Here is a 16,987-nt window from a genome sequence, read left to right as displayed (position 1 = left end):
CTCCATGAACTTATCTAGCCCCTTTTATAGCCATCCAAGCTGATGGCCAATCTTTGAGAAATTGCTAGGGCCAGCTATGAGCCCACAGCATAATGTGAGCTATTGAGCTATGAGTTTAAAATAAGATTAATGTCTGTGCACAAAATAGTAGCATATGAAGTTATTTAACATATTATTATTTTTAAAATATTGTATAAAAAGCTTGTTCCCTTCCCTTCAATTCTGAATGCAAAGTTAACAGATTGTATTGTATTATGGGTTAAGAACTGAATAACCCCCAAGCTAACTTGGCAAAGAGGCACCTTTTTAATGTGGTGATTCTCTTTATTTAGCCGGTGTAGAGTAACTGGCCCTATCCACCCCAGCACAGTACCTCCAGTGACTGTTGCTGGTGTCTATCTTATGTTTCTTTTTAGATTGTGAGCCCTTTGGGGACAGGGATCCATCTTATTTATATATTATTTCTCTGTGTAAACCGCCCTGAGCCATTTTCGGAAGGGCAGTATAGAAACTGAATTATTATTATTATTAATAATAATAATAACAACAACAACTCCATTGATATTTTAAGGTGTATTTTCAAATAAATATATTAATAAGCAATATGAATATGATCTAACAATGCATGAGAACAAAAAAGTCTCACAAAACTAGTACAGCTCCATTTATAAAGGCAATGACATGAAACATGTGTTATATTCACTCATACTTGTTCAGATAAAAATCTTGTTCCAATTACCAGATAGGGATCAAATGCTCAAAAGTGAAGCCTTTAACCTGCAGAAGATTACAGAGTTTTCCCAATTCAAAATGTGAACTGAATAGGATTTAGTACAAGTTGTTCATGGTTTTTATTCCAATAGAGCTTTCCTGGACTTCAGAAAAATTAGATCTGAAAAGTGGGCTTTGATAGCTAGTTTAGAATGCTGTATTTCCTTTAAAGCTTTTTGGAACCTACTCTAGAAACTCCTTTTTGGCATATGTCCCTCTTCTGCAGAAAATCCTTTAAGCAGAAGCTATGCTACAATTTGTTCCATTTCAGAAGAAGAGTGAGATGTAAACAGATGGCTGGGTTATATCCGAGCAGGCATTAATTATGGAGTTTTAGGACAGCTGTGACACTTAAGCAAAAAATGTTTTTCCGAAGTTTCAGGAAAAACAATGCATTTTTAAACCTATTTTAAAAATAAAAGAATAATCTTTTTTATTCTTCTTCCTTGTTTTCCAATATGAATATCTGCAAATGTTTCAAGATTTCCATTAAAATGATTTATCAGCTGATACCCAAGGTCCAACAGTTTTCACAAAAGCAAAGATACTAGGAAGGATGTCAACAAACGCCTCCAAGCCTGAGACTGAAAACAAAATTGGGAAGTTGAAAAAAACCACCTCAAAAGGAGAGACAAACTCTTTGATGCCCCAAAATTCTTCTCTGCTCAGAAAAGATTGCCAGTTCTCTCCCCTCTTCCCTTTACTTACTGGTCCTTTGAACAGCAGTGGGATAAGCAATGGAGGCAGCTAGCAACAAAGGAGAGGTTTTGCCCTTTCTCTTACCCTCCTCATTTCCCTGGCATGTTTATTTCAGAAGCAACAGCGGCAGAGTGAGAGAATTTCTTCCTCTCCTCCTCCTTTATCATCTCCACACACTGCTCATTACAGTAGACCTTAGAAAGGTTTCTTCTGATGAGAGCACACCAAGGAAACAGGAAGGGGAAAAACTTCCCCCTTCCCATCACCACTTCCTCCGCTGCTGCTCTAAGGACCAATAAGTAAAGAGTAAGGGAGCAGCGTTGTTTTGAGGTTAGAGGGAGGGTGCTTGGGGAATGAAGGGCAGGCAAATTTGGTGCTTACCAAGTCTGGAATTAACTCAGTAAATGACCCACCTTTCTGATCCACCCCCCCCACACACAAAAAGATCAGGTGATTTCCAAGTCAGTTTGAGGTGAAAAGAGCTCATTCATCCTTACGTGCTATTCGTTTTAGTCACATTCTGATAGTTTCACAGGCCCTGCTAGGAAGGCCAAATCTGTGAATCAAGACTTGTCAAATATTAGGGTGTGAGCTGTCCTAGGGCACAAAGATAATTTTAATGGATATAACTTTTCATAGTTTTTATTTAGTGGTTGCCTGAATCTCACATTGTTTTAGAGTGAGATGTTGTATAAGCCAGGCCTTGACAAACATATGATCTGTCCCATTACAGTATAATGCAGAATATGGAGAACAAAATAAATAATAGCAGACTGTAAAAACTGCAGTTGAGACTGCATCAATTACAGTCCAGATTGAAGCTCAAAACTTAAAAGTGCAGCCCCACGCAAATTACATAGCAAAACCACATGAAGCATTTCAGTCAAAGGAGATAATATTATAGCTCTACCCACTTATACTAGAAAATGTGCTCAGTTCATGTGATTGAAGTTCATCATGATGCAACATGAATGAGGCAACAGCCAACCTGCCATGATACACAGTTCTTGCTACATTTGTTGCCATTTTATTTCAAAAGAAGCATTAACTGAATGTTAATTACAATTGTTCAATTACAATTATACATACTACCCCTGACTTTAAACTATTGTCAAAACAGTATATCATCACAGATATATTGTATACTATGAAAAGACTACTTCTAGGAAAATATCCAGAGGCGCTATAAACAGGCTGGTTTGGGTAGGGGGTGGGAAATTGCCAGATGCTTTTAAGGTTTACAGCTGTTTGGCAAAAGGGAAAAAAACACTATTCAAAGCGTCAGTGGTACTCAAAATGTGTCAAGAAATTTTCCAAAAAATAATGTCAGTCATATAGCAACTTTGAATATTTTCCTTTTGGCTTTGCAGTAGACTAGTACTACACTTCTCTCTATCAGTTTGATCCATAAAGTAATAAAGGCAAAGGATCCGAACCGAAATCCTATTATCCTATATAATAAAAGGCTAAGTGAGTGGCCGTGGCTTTGGAACGTTGGGGATCTGCGTCCCTGCCTCCCTGGGCTGTTCTGGGCCTGCGCGAAGCGCAGGCCCAGAAGAGCCCAAGGGACACAGGACCTCAGACACCAGTGTCCCACAGCCACGGGCGGCCATTAGCCGGTGTGTGGCGGCGGGGGAAAGTGGCCGAGGCGGCGGCGAGCCGCCGCCTCAGCCATGAGCTGTGGCACGGCGAGAGGAGGCCGAGGCAACCAGAAGCGGCCGCCCTGAAAAAGGCGAGGGCAATGGCGGCGGGGGAAGACCGAGACGGGGGACAGGGAAGCTGGGCGAGGTGGCGGCAAAGCCGCCAACGAGGCCCCCGCCCGCTCACAGCCGTCGCCGCCGCCTGCTCACCCGCCCTCCCAGCTGCCCAAAATGAAGCTGGGCGAGGTGGCGGCGAAGCCGCCAACGAGGCCCCCGCCCGCTCACAGCCGCCGCCGCCTGCTCACCCACCCTCCCAGCTGCCCAAAATCACCTTCCCCACTCCCCCCCAAAAAAGATTAAGGGCCAAAATGGCCCATGAGAAGGTCGCCGCCCCCGCCTATCGCCCTCCCAGCTGTTGAAGACCACCTTACCCGCTCTAGCCCGAGGGAAAAGATAGGAGCTCACGAGCAGAGCTCCTCTCTGTGCTAAGTCACTGCTCAAACTGCCGCTATGGACGCAAAGGACGCCTATTGCGTCCATTGCGACAGTATAGGCAGCAGCTTAACACAGAGAATAGCTCTGTTCCCGAGTTCCTCTCTTCTCCTTCGGGCTGGAGCGGGTAAGGTGGGCTCCGGCAGCTGGGTGCGCAGGAGGGCGATAGGCGGGGGCGGCCACCTTCTCATGGGCCATTTTGGCCGTTATTCATCCACCACCACCACCCCAAAAAAGTAAAAGCAAAATAAGGAAGAACAAAAACAGAGAACAACAACAAAACAAAAAACAAAAAGAGAGAGGGGACAAGGAGGGGGGGAAGAGACAGAAAGAGAGAGAGAGAGACAGAAAAGACGGGATAGAAAGCTAGCACCCGTTATCATAACGGGCTTAAAAATACTAGTTTCCAATAAATGCTGTCGTGTGTCTGTGTCCTCCAATCAACTTCGCAATTTCTGGACAGATTTCGACCAAATTTGGTAATGCTATAGAGATACATAGGGACCTCTCAGCATAGTTTGTCATGATGCCATCCACCCCCATTCAAAATGGCGAAAACATGAGCATTTGAGGAGCAAGTGGGCTAACTTGTGGACCACCTAAGCAATTTGAACCAAGTTTGCTACAGCTGTGGGGACACATAGGGACACCTCAATTGTGCAGTTTGTAATGATCCACCCCAATTTGCAGATGCATGACCATTTGAGGTGCAACTCTAGAGACGATTTTGATCTCCTGTTCTAGATGGGGTCACACTTCCCCAAAAGGAACAGTTTCGCAGTCTGGGAGTACTTCTGGATCCACACCTCTCCCTGGTTTTTCAGGTTGAGGCGGTGGCCAGGGGTGCTTTCTATCAGCTTCGGCTGATACACCAGCTGCGTCTGTTTCTTGAGATGAACAACCTCAAAACAGTGGTACATATGTTGGTAACCTCCAGACTTGACTTCTGCAATGCGCTCTATGTGGGGCTGCCTTTGTATGTAGTCCGGAAGCTTCCGTTGGTACAGAACGCGGTGGCCAGGTTGGTCTCTGAGTCATTTCGGAGAAACCACATCACTCCTTTGTTGATAGAGTTACACTGGCCGCCAATAGGTTTCCGGGCAAAATACGAAGTGTTTGTCATAACTTATAAAGCCCTAAATGGCTTAGGCCCTGGGTATCTAAGAGAACGTCTTCTTCATTATGATCCCCACCGCCCATTGAGGTTGTCCAGAGAGGTCCATCTCCAGTTGCCGCCAGCTCAGCTGGTGGCCACACGGGGATGGGCTTTCTCGGTTGCTGCCCCGAGACTGTGGAGTGCACTCCCTACTGAGTTACGATCCTCCCCATCTCTGACAATTTTTAGAAAGCATTTGAAAATCCACCTCTTCACCCAAGCCTTTTCTGTTCTTTAAATTTTTAAGGTGTTAATTCGTGGCTGATTTTTAAATTGTTAAATTGTTTTAAGTTTTTGTATATATTTTAACTTGTTTTATACTATTTTAAACCTCCCAGAGACTAAAGTTTGGGGCGGTGTACAAATGAAATAAACAAACAAACAAACAAACAAACAAACAAAATGGTCTAACTTGTGGGCCACCTAACCAATTTGAGCCAAATTTCGTACAGTTGTAGTGAGTGAGTGACACATAGGGACACCTCAACAGCATAGTTTGTGATGATCTCATCCACCCCGATTCATGATGGCCGGCACATATGAGGCCAAAGTTGGTAATTACCAATTAAGATTATAGTAAAAGGAAAGTAAGCAGATTAGTTATTATCAGAACTTGTTGAAGTTACTTTTTTCATTTTACCTTCTCACTGAAGGTCTCAAAACAGTATTTTATCCTCATGACACCAAAGGGGTAGGTTAGACAGATAGTTAGTGAGCACAACCCTCTGCAAAGTTCCTGCATCTAAGCTACTGCAACGAACTGGAGTCTGACAAGAAGACAACAGAACTTCCCAGAGGATTATGCCCAGTGTCTTTCTCAAAGCCTCTGAATTAGTTCCCTAACTGAGCAGGGGGTAGAATTTGGCTTTCCCAAATCTAAATTCATTATTCTTCAAACTAAATCTTCAACTAGCTTGTGGGCCAACTTGAGTGTTCACAGGCAGAAAAAGGACAGCCAACCTGTAGTATTTATATACTGTCATTCCTACAGTGGCTCAGGGTGGTTTACATTAAAATAAAGAACACGTGATAAAACAAAATTTAAAAAAATTTAAACCAGATTAACATTAAAATTAAAACTAGATAACATTAAAAGCCAAGCTAAAAAGATGGGTCTTTAAGGCTCTCCTGAAGGCCTCCAAGGAAAATAATCTTCTTATATCCATGGGGAGCACATTCCACAACCTAGGGGTAACAACTGACAGGGCCCAATCTCAGTTCACCACCAGATGAACTGGTGGCACCCAAAGACGGACCTCTCCTGATGATCTTAATGAGTGGTGGATATCTTGTAGAGAAAGACACCGTCTCAGGTAACCTGGACTTAAGCCATTCAGGGCTGTAAAAGGCACTTTGTACCTTGCCCAGAAACATATCGTTAGCCAGTGCACCTATTTAAGAACAGGCATAATGTGATCTCTCTGGGACCACATTACCACAATACCTCTGAGACCAATCTGGCTGCCGCATTTTGAACTAATGGAAGTTTCCGAACTACATACAAAAGCAGGTCATAGAAAGGTCATAACTCGAATTGATGGAAATATTACCTGTCAATTAAACTTTTCCAATCCATTCTGATGCCCATATAATGAATATGAAACATTATTCCATGCCACAGAAAATACTAATTTTTACAAGCTCCTCAGGAACTTCAGGACTTGAACCAGGAACAGCCTGCAGCTGCAACCTAGCCTAGTAAGCCACCTGGGACTATGTGCTCAGGCTTTAGGCCCTCTTTAGGTGCAGAAGGAAATAAGGATGGCCGCATCTGCTGCTATGATTATCAGGAAGTATAAAGCCTTTAGATTTGCCAGTACTGGGATCAATGCATGGCTTATACATTGGTCTGATTAGTATTTTCTACTTCCTGTACTTCCTAAAGCCTCTAACCTCAGGGTCCCTGAGTTGCAGAATACACTCCAAATCTGGATTCTAGTACAGCACAATGGCCCAGCCTGGTCCTGACACAGAACCACATTGGTACCCCATCCTTAGCACGTGTATTTCATATATTTGTTTAATAGACTCTAGCCTACTGTTGAACCAGAGTTCCCAAAGGGGTTACAATATTCATAAAAAGCAATAAATATATTATAGCAACACATCTATAACAGTTTCTTTCTATCTCCAGTTCCAGTGTGTGATCATGATCTGTGTCACACCAGTCTACAAAAGGCCCAAGAACAATTTACATAACTTGGTTTAACACATACCCCTTATACCCCTTACCAAATGATGGTAAGGGGGAAAGCACAAGACAAGATGGGTGAGCTGGAGTACTTGGTTATTAATGAAAACATAGATAGAGTGGGTGTAACAGAAACCTGGTGGAATGGTGAGAATCAGTGGGACAAAATTATTCCTGGATATAAACTCTATAGAAGGGACAGGGAGGAGAGGATTGGGGAAGGAGTGGCACTGTATATATCGAAGAAGGGATAGATTCCAATAAGCTAGAAAACCTAGGTGGACCAGAGTCCTCCACAGAATCATTATGGGTAACAATATGAGGACTGAAAGGAAATGTGTTACTAGGGACGTGCTATCACCCTCTGGATCAAAGTGCTGAGAGTGATCTGGAGTTGGAGAAATAAATAAGAGAGGCGTCAAAGAGAGACAGGCCAGTAATAATGCACAATTTATATAACGTCGTTTTCTCTCTCTCTCTCCCCCCACTTATATATACCCCTTATTTGTTCAACTACCCACACATAGACTGGGTAAATTCATATTCAGGTAATGACAGAGAGGCCACATTTCTAGACATTATAAATGACTGTGCCTTCTGTGACAGTTAGTCACAGAAACAACCAGAGAGATGGCAGCTTTGGATTTAATTCTGAGTGGTGCCCAGGACCTGGTGCAAGATGTCAGAGTTGCAGAAACACTGGGTAGCAGTGATCATAGTGTGATCCAATTCAGCATATATACGAGTGGAGAATTGTCATGGAAGTCCAACACAGATGCACTGGACTTCAGAAGAGGAAACTTCTCAAAAATGAGAGGACTGGTAAGAAGGAAGCTGAAAGAGAAAGTCAGGAGGGTCAAGTCATTCCAGAAAGCATAGGACTTATTTAAAACCACAGTATCAGAAGCACAGTTGGAATGTATACAAAGAGGGAGGAAAGGTACCATCAAGTTCAAGGGACGGCAGCATGACTAACAAGTAGAGTCAGGGAAGTTATAAAAGGGAAGAAGACTTCCTTCAGAAAATGGAAGTCCTGCCCAAATGAAGAGAACAGTGTCAAAGACTGGCAAAAGAAATGCAAGGAAACAAGAAGGGATGCAAAGAGAGCGTTTGAGGAGCATATAGCTAGGAGCGTCAAGGGGAATAACAAAAACTTATTAAAATATATCAGAAGTAGAAAACCTGCCAGGGAGGTGCTTGGACCCTTAGATGATGAAGGTGTGAAAGGGATTATTAAGGAGGATAAGGAGACTGCAAAGAAGCTGGATGAGTTATTTGCATGTGTCTTCATGGCGGAGGATACTGACCATATACCCTCTCCAAAATTGAGCTTTTCAGGTTTAGCAGCTCAGGAACTGGGCCAATTTGAGGTGACAAGGGAAGATGTTCTAAACTGTCTTCAAAAACTAAAAATTAACAAATCGCCAGGGCTAGAGGGCTAGAGTTCTGAAGGAACTCAAATGTGAAATTGCTGATCTCCAAGCAAAAATATACAACTTGTCCCTACAATCAGGCTCTGTACCAGAGGACTGGAAAGTAGCCAACGTAACTCCAAAAAAGGGCTCCAAGGGGGATCTCGGAAATTACAGACCGGTCAGCTTAACTTCATTGATGAGTAAATTGATGGAAAGCATACTTAAGGACAAAATTGTTAAGCATATAGAAGGACAGGCCTTGCTGAAGGAGAACCAGCATGGCTTCAGCAAGGGAAAGTCTTGCCTCACAAACCTTTCGGAGTTCTTTGAGAGTGTCAACAGGCATGTGGATAAAGGTGATCTAGTTGACATAGGGTCATTTTTTTTAAGATTGTGAGTCCTTTGGGGACAGGTAGCCATCTTATTATTATTTCTCTATGTAAACTGCTTTGGAAACTGTTGTTGAAAAGCAATATTTGTTGTTTACTTGGACTTCCAAAAAGCTTTTGATAAAGGTCCCCATCAAAGGATCTTGAGTAAACTTAGGAGTCATGGAATAAGGAGACAGGTTCATTTGTGGATCGGTAACTGGTTGAGGACAGAAACAAAGAGCAGGAATAAATGGACAGTTTTCACAATGGAGGTAGGTAGGAAGTGGGGTCCCCCAGGGATCAGTACTGGGGCCAGTGCTCTTTAACTTGTTCATAAATGATCTAGAAGTTGGGGTGACCAGCGAAGTGGCCACATTTGCAGATGACACTAAACTATTTAAGGTAGTGAAATCCACAATGGATTGTGAGGAACTCCAAAAAGATCTCTCCAAACTGGGGGAGTGGGCGACCAAATGATAAATGCGGTTTAGTGTAAGCAAATGTAAAGTGATGCACATTGGGGCAAAAAACACCAACTTTGCATATAGACTGATGGGATCTGAGCTGTTGGTGACTGACCAGAAGAGAGGTCTTGGGGTCGTGGTGGACAGCTCGTTGAAAGTGTCATCTCAGTGCACAGCAGTTGTGAAAAAGACTAATTCCATGCTAGGTATCATTAGGAGGGGGGTTAAAAAATGCTCATATTATTATGCCCTTATACAAATGCATGGTGCGGCCACATCTGGAGTACTGCATACAGCTTTGGTCACAATCTTAAGAAGGATATTGTAGAACTGGAAAAGGTGCAGAAGAGGGCAATCAAAATGATCAGTGGCTTGGAGCAACTTCCTTATGAGGCTAGGCTACAGCATCTGGGGCTCTTTACCTTGGAAAAGAGGCGACTAAGGGGAGACATTACTGAGGTGTATAAAATTATGCATGGAGTAGAGAGAGTGGACAGAGAAAAATGTTTCTCCTTCTCTCACAATACTAGAACAAGGGATAACCCCATGAAACTGAAGGTCGGGAAATTTAGGGCCGACAAGAAAAAGTACTTTTTCACACAGCGCATAATCTGTGGAATTCTTTGCCATGGGATGTGGTGATGGCCACCAGCTTGGATGACTTTAAAAGAGGCTTAGACATATTCATGGTGGACAGGTCTATCAGTGGCTACTAGTCTGGTGGCTGTGGGCCATCTCCAGCCTCAGAGGCATGATACCACTCAATACCAGTTGCAGGGGGTCAACAGCAGGAGAGAGGGCATGCACATACCTCTTGCCTGTGGGCTCCCCAGAGGCATCTGGTGGGCCACTGTGTGAAACAGGATGCTGGACTAGATGGACCCTGTGCCTGATCCAGCACACCTGTTCTCATGTTCATTCATATATATATATATATATATATATATATATGAATGAACATGAGAACAGGTGTGCTGGATCAGGCACAGGGTCCATCTAGTCCAGCATCCTGTTTCACACAGTGGCCCACCAGATGCCCACCAGATGCCTATATTTATACACACACTCACGCACACACACACACACAACTTACTTAGCAAATAATTATACTCAAACTGGACATTAGAATGAAAATACCAAGCAACATGATTCCACTTGGGATATGTGTGATTATATTTTTTTTACAATTTCCCAATTTTATTTAAAGGATAGGTGATTTCCATCATCAATTGTCTGAAGTTTGAGAATAGTACAACACAGTTCCACTATGATTTTGTATGCATCATTTACTATTATTATAAATCTCTAAATGCTCATTCTTTTTTACAAGCTTCATTTTACCAGAATATATACAACACAAAAGATGTAAGGGGCAGGGAGAGAGACGAACGATCCATGCCTTTTATTATTTATTTATCACATTTCTATACCACCACATACTGTCTCATGGCAGTTTACAAAGCAAACAATCAAGTCAGAATTAAAACCAAATTAAACAGTTATAAAATGTTTACAACAAGCAGCAGAACAACAATAAAAAAGCTCATAGGTAGTCAAAGACTTGCTGATAAGAATGGTCTTGAATACTTTTTTTAAACGGGCTAGAGATGGGAAAGCTCTTACAACAGAGAGGGAGTTTGTTCCAAAGCCTTGGGGCGGCTATAGAAAAGGCCCTGCCCTGAGTTGCCACCAGATGAGTTGGGGGGGCAGCCGTAGGCAGACCTCTGCAGAAGAACTTAATAAGCAGTGGGGTCCTGAAGGAGAAGGCGCTCTCTTAAATACCTTGGGCCCAAGCCATTTAGGGCTTTTTAGGTAATCACCAGCACTTTATATTTTGCCTGGAAATGTATCAACAGCCAGTGTCTAATGCTTTTTAAACAGGAGTAATATGGTATCTTCAGGTTGCCCCAGAGACCAACTAGGCTGCCAGATTTTTACCAATTGCAGTTTCTGGACTACATACAAAGGCAGTCCCACTAGAGCGCATTGCAACAGTCAAGTCTGGAGGTTATCAGCAAGCATACTACTGTTTTTAGGTCATTATTCTCCAAAAATGACCATAGCTGGCATATCAGCCAAAGCTGATAAAAGGCAGCCCTGGCCACTGCCTCAGCCTTAGAGACTGCATACCAGTTCCCTCTGAGGCAATGTGACCCCTTCCAGAACAGGCAGATCTAACCCATCTCCTGTGTTATGACCACCACAATAAGTACCTCTGTCTTGCTTGGATTCAGCCTCGATTTGTTCTCCCTCATTACCACATGTAGGCAGGTATATATAGGGAGGTTATGCCATTCCCTGATGAAGATGATTTGAATGTCATCAGCATACTGGTAACTCCCAGCACCAAATCTCCTGGTGATCTCCCCTATTTTATATTAATAGACATATTTCTTTCAAATATTGAATAATGAAGAAATTCAAACAGTTTGTGCTGCATTTATAAATAGGCAAAGTCGATATATTTAATATAGTATATAGTTCTCCAACTACTATTAGCAACAATCATTCTTCTTCATATATTGAGTACCCTCTTAGACAGAAGCAGAAGACCAATGAAATAAGAGGTCAACTTGATTTCCTCTTTGTAGTAATGGAACTTGGTAGAGGAGCAAAGAGCAGTGTCGTTTTCAGTAATGCAGACTATTCCATTTTGATTGTGCAAACCTCCTAATCATAACATATTAGTAGCTAATGCCTCAGTGAACAATACTATAAACTTAAACAACATTCACATCCATGGAAAAAGAACAGAAATTAAAAAGGACCTAGTATCACTGAAGTTTTTCTTCAGATGCCTCCTGATAAACAACTACCCATATTAATATGCAACAGCCATCTGTCAGAGCACAAAACACACAACAAAGAAAATTTCTACACACAGAGAAAATTTGAAGACATTTAACAAACTCTGTGTAATTTTACAGGACAGCCTTTCAACAAAATCAAGAACCTTCTATATCATAGAAAAGGGCAACCAAAATGATCAAAGTTCTGGAGCATTTTCTCTATGTGGAAAGGTTGAAGCATTTGGGTTTTGTTTTTTGGTTTAGGAAGATGACTAAGAGGATATCAAAGAGGTTTATATAATTATGCACAGTGTAGAGAAAGCAAATAGGGAGAACTTTTTCCTGTCCCATAACACTAGAACTTGGGATCAGGGGCGCACCTAGGTAATTTTGGAGCTCGAACCTGAAGGGCTTTGGAGCCCCCACCTCCAAAGGTGGGGGCTGGGGGGCAGGGTTTGGGGGAAGGGTTTGGGGGCATGTCAAATCTTCCTCTTTTACATATTTTAAGGCGCCGCTGCAGAAACTGTCAGTGAGTGTGCAGGCACTCAGGGGAGGCGGCAGCAAGAGCTCCTTCTCTGAGACCACCTGCCTCCCAAATGGCAGATCAGGTCATTTTTGGCCCATTTATGGGCTCTCTGCGCATGCATGATTGGTTAATAAAAAATAAGAAAGATGAGAACTGCACAGAAACTTCACAGAATAATTCATAGTGGTGGTCCAAGTCATTTTGCTCCCTGAGGTAGACAATAAGAAGCACCACCACCCCACATCTGTGGGTGGGTGCTCAGCAGGGCAATACATAAGCACCCTCAGGCTATGCCAACAAGCCAGGCAATAGGGGCAGGCAGTGGGTGCAAGGTCATTCCTAGCTCAAGTGCAGGCAGTGAAGTGTGCCTCAGAAGAGCAAGGAGAGGAAAATGAAGAGCATGTCCCAGTGGGGTGAGGAAGTGCTGCAGTAGCAGCGGATAGTAGGGCTGCGCCTCTGGTGCTGGGGCCCACCACTTGCTGCCCCCTGTGCCTCTCCTCATGCCTGGCGTGACTGCCCCACTTTGCGTCATGGAAGAAGTCTCACCTTACATCTAGGAAGGAGCTCAGGGCAGTGTACATGGTTGTTCTTCTCTCCACCTAGTGTATATTCATAATAGAAGTTTATATTCTACCCTGTGAGGAAGATTAGAGCTGAAAGAATGAAAAGCACAAGGTCACTCCATGAGCTTAATGGCTGAATGGGGATTTGAGTCAACTATCCTAGCCCAGCATTCTATCCATTACACCACACTGGAACTTCCAAAATATCCTCTATAATAAAGTCCCTGCCGTGCGTCCGTGTCTTCGTTGGATTGTGTGCGTCCGTGTCTCCCTTGGCTGTTCTGGGCATGCGCGGAGCGCATGCCCAGAACACGCCGAGGGAGACACGACTGCCGGCACCAGGCGGCCATGTTGGCGGCGGCAACTTTGGCAACCAGGCGGCAAAGCCGGGGGGAGGGTAGAGGCGGCGGACAACAGGACCGGTCATGCTGCAGGGAGGGTAGAGGCGGGATCAGCAGACAACCCTGGGCGGCGGCGGCGGCTCCACATGACCGGACAAGCCGGGGGGGGTAAGAGGCGGTGGCAAGAGGACCGGCCATGCCGCGGGGAGGGTAGAGGCGGATCGGCGGGCAACACTCTGAGCGGCGGCTCCACACGACCGGACAATCCGGGGGTAGGGTAGAGGGGGCGGCAAGAGGACCGGCCATGCCGCGGGGTGTTTAGAGGTGGGATCGGCGGGCAACACTCTGGGCGGCGGCGGGTCCAGCCCAGCCACAAACACGCCAAGGCAACACGACCAGGCAAGCCGGGGGGAGGGTAGAGGCAGCGGCAGGAGGACCAGCCATGTCGCGGGGAGGGTAGAGGCGGGATCAGCGGACAACACTCTGGGCGGCAAACACATCAAATGGCACACAAAGTAACACACAAGCACCCCCCAAACCGACCAAAGCTCCATACATACATGTGAAAAGCTACACAACCCTGCTAGCGCCCGTTATTTTAACGGGCTTAAAATTACTAGTTATACATAATTTTAGAACCAATCTGAAGCAAAACTATGTGTGTCGGGGGGGGGGATATCCCACATGCTGATGCACCACCAGAGGTAGTACAAACTGATAAACCATGAAAATGACATGACAGCAGTTATCTTAAATGTTGCCCTTTAAATATTTGGCTAAATTGCAAGGACCTTAGAGTGCAGACACTGAGTGGTATCCAAGCCCGAATGTGCAACGCATGTTCAACATAAATCACACACTAGCTGAATGAATGCTTGCATGCTGTTTGGATTAAATTCCATAGAATGTCCTTACATTTCTATCCCTTTTAATAAAGCAGTGTCTTGGGAACAAATAAACATGTAATCATTAAAGCACCAGCCATTGTCCACCTTTGACAGGAGTACAGAGTCTATTCCTTTACAAGGTCTTGAACTCTCAATTAATGCCTGTCTGAGGACAGGTGCATTGTGCCTGTGTTTCTTTGGATAAATTTGCTGGAAGAAAAATGGCAAGCAGCCCAGTAATGACGTTAGCTTCCATAATACCAGAAATTTCTCTACATACTGAACATTTTCCCCCTTCAGTGGGAGAGGCAGTGACAGAAGAGAAAATAAAAAATGACAATTGACCAAACATGTTGAAGTTCCAATGCTGAAGCAGACTATCTATTTCAAGATGGCTGCTGATGCAATTTTATAATATATTCAGATAGTGAAGAGCTTTGGTTTAATATAGAAAATATTACATAACTTATTCTATATTCATTCAAAATTATATAAAGATTATAGGTTGTCTTTGAAGGACCAGGATCAAGACTGATAGGTATATAGGACACTGCCTTATATCGACTCAGACCATTCATTGGTCCATCTAGCTCAGGGATTCTCAAACTTGGGTCCTCAGGAGTTATTGGACTTCATCTCCCATAATCCCCAGCCTCAGTGGCCTTTGGTTGGGGATTATGGGAGTTGAAGTCCAATAAAACCTGAGGACCCAAGTTTGAGAATCACTGATCTAGCTCAATACTATCTATACTCTCCAAGGTTTCAGGCAGGAGTCTCTCCCAGCCCCACCTGAAGATGCCAGGGATTTAACCTGGGACTTCCTGCATGCAAGCAGATGATTTTCCACTGAGCTGCAGTCCCATCCCCTAAGGAGAACATCTTAAAGGAGACAGCACTTACATGTAGTCACCCCATCCAAATGCAAACTAAGGTGAGCCTCGCTTAGCAAAAGGGACAAAACATAATCACTACCACAAGACTGGCTCAAGGCAGCTTACAAGATCAAGACTTGAACACATATTCAGAATGGGTATTGAAGGTTACAATGCAGAATAAAGATTATGAATCAAGACTGGCAGAAGGGAGGAGCTGGAAGATATCAAGTCCCACTACAGGACCTAGATCTGGGACTGAGTGGTGTCAAGCAGGGATTCAGCCTGTCACCACCAAACTGTGGCTAAACTTCACAGTCTGAAGGAGAAAACAAGGAGGTTTCCTAACAGGAATGGGTCAGAGAAGGTTATGAGATATTGTCTAACTCCTATGAAAGATTCCAGAGTAAGTTTCTTCATCACTCTCCACAACTAAGACTAGGGAATTCTGCTATTCCTCTCTGTTACATTACCTACAGTATGTGCTTCCATCTTTATGCTATCATAAAGTCTGGACTTGGCCAAATGCTTTTGTAAAGTCACCCCTGCTAACTGGGCAAAGAGGAAACTTATTAATGTGGTGATTCTCTTTATTGAGCAGGGGGGAAGTAACTGGCCCTGTCCACCCCAGCACAGTACTTCCAATGACTGTTTTGTGAGCCCTTTGGGGACAGGGAGCCATCTTTATTCATTCATTCATTCATTCATTCATTCATCTATCTATCTCTGTTAAACCGCTTTGGAAACCTTTGTTGAAAAGTGGTATATAAATATTTTGTTGCTGCTGCTGCTGTGCAAATTACTTTAACTTTCAAACCATGATAGCCAATGTGAAATGAGGGATTGTTTGCTTTGTGAGAAGGAGAAGCCTTGGTGCCAAGGGAACACAGTACAAAATTGTATGTATGGAATGTGAGGAATTTTATATTGAGGAGACAGGGAGACCTCTTTAAAAGTTATAAAGAACATTTAGCTGATATGCAATATAATAAAAATCAATTGAAACCCTGGGGGAAACATATGAAAGAAAAACATGAAGGAAGAGGTGCACAAACCAAGGTGCTTATTCTGGCTATTGAAGGAAATACAGCGAAGTGTAAGATTAAAGAGGCTATGTATATTTAACAGTTATAACCCCCTATTAATGTTAAGGAGAAAATGAGAGAGGCAATGAAAGCTACTGGTAAATAAAAGGGTTAATTTTTGAAAAGTAACTCATCTCCTCCCCGCCTTCCGTTCTCCTGCCCTTGGATTGGTTATCTGGTTTCGGTTACTGTACTTAATCTCAAGTGCTCCCAGCTGCTTGAAACAGAGCATTGATAATGATGTTTGGACATTGAAACATGTTTGCTCGATTTGTAAGATCTTTTATTTTGTTTTTACTGTACACATTAAAGAGGTCTAAGAATTTTGACATTGCAAATGGTTGTTGATCATCCACTCAAGATGTATTCTATCATGTTAGAGGTGTCTAAAGTTTCAGCAGGCTGCTAAGTACCTGCTCAGGGAAGCAACTGTTTTGTTTCTATACCAGTTTGAACTTCTTATATCTTTCACTACATCTGGTGAAAGGGGCAGAAATCCCTGAAGTATTTTTGTCTTGTATGAATCAGTTTGTTCTAAAAAGAGTAATGTACAATTTGAAAAGGCTACTATGAAATCCTACAAATTGAACTTTTTGATGCACTGTGTTATAGGACACTGTCTGAGAAGGACAACATTTTATGAAAGAAAATAAATCCCACAAAAATCTGTTGAGGAAAGCAGCTGGCACGTCCTCCTGCAATGAAGAACAGTTTCTTCTAGCAAT

At 43.3% G+C, this 16,987-nt stretch overlaps 1 protein-coding gene across 5 annotated transcripts in view; it reads right to left on the bottom strand.

Annotated features, from left to right (window-relative positions):
* The window catches only part of PTPRN2 (protein tyrosine phosphatase receptor type N2), a 914,460-nt gene that overhangs the window by 795,474 nt on the left and 101,999 nt on the right, over positions 1-16,987 (bottom strand). The gene's annotated exons all lie outside the window — the stretch shown is intronic.

This window comes from Hemicordylus capensis, chromosome 6 (genome assembly GCF_027244095.1).
Source record: "Hemicordylus capensis ecotype Gifberg chromosome 6, rHemCap1.1.pri, whole genome shotgun sequence".
In the NCBI taxonomy this organism is placed as follows: domain Eukaryota; kingdom Metazoa; phylum Chordata; class Lepidosauria; order Squamata; family Cordylidae; genus Hemicordylus; species Hemicordylus capensis.
Note: the sequence above shows the minus strand (reverse complement) of the source record. Positions and strands in the feature narration are given on the sequence as shown.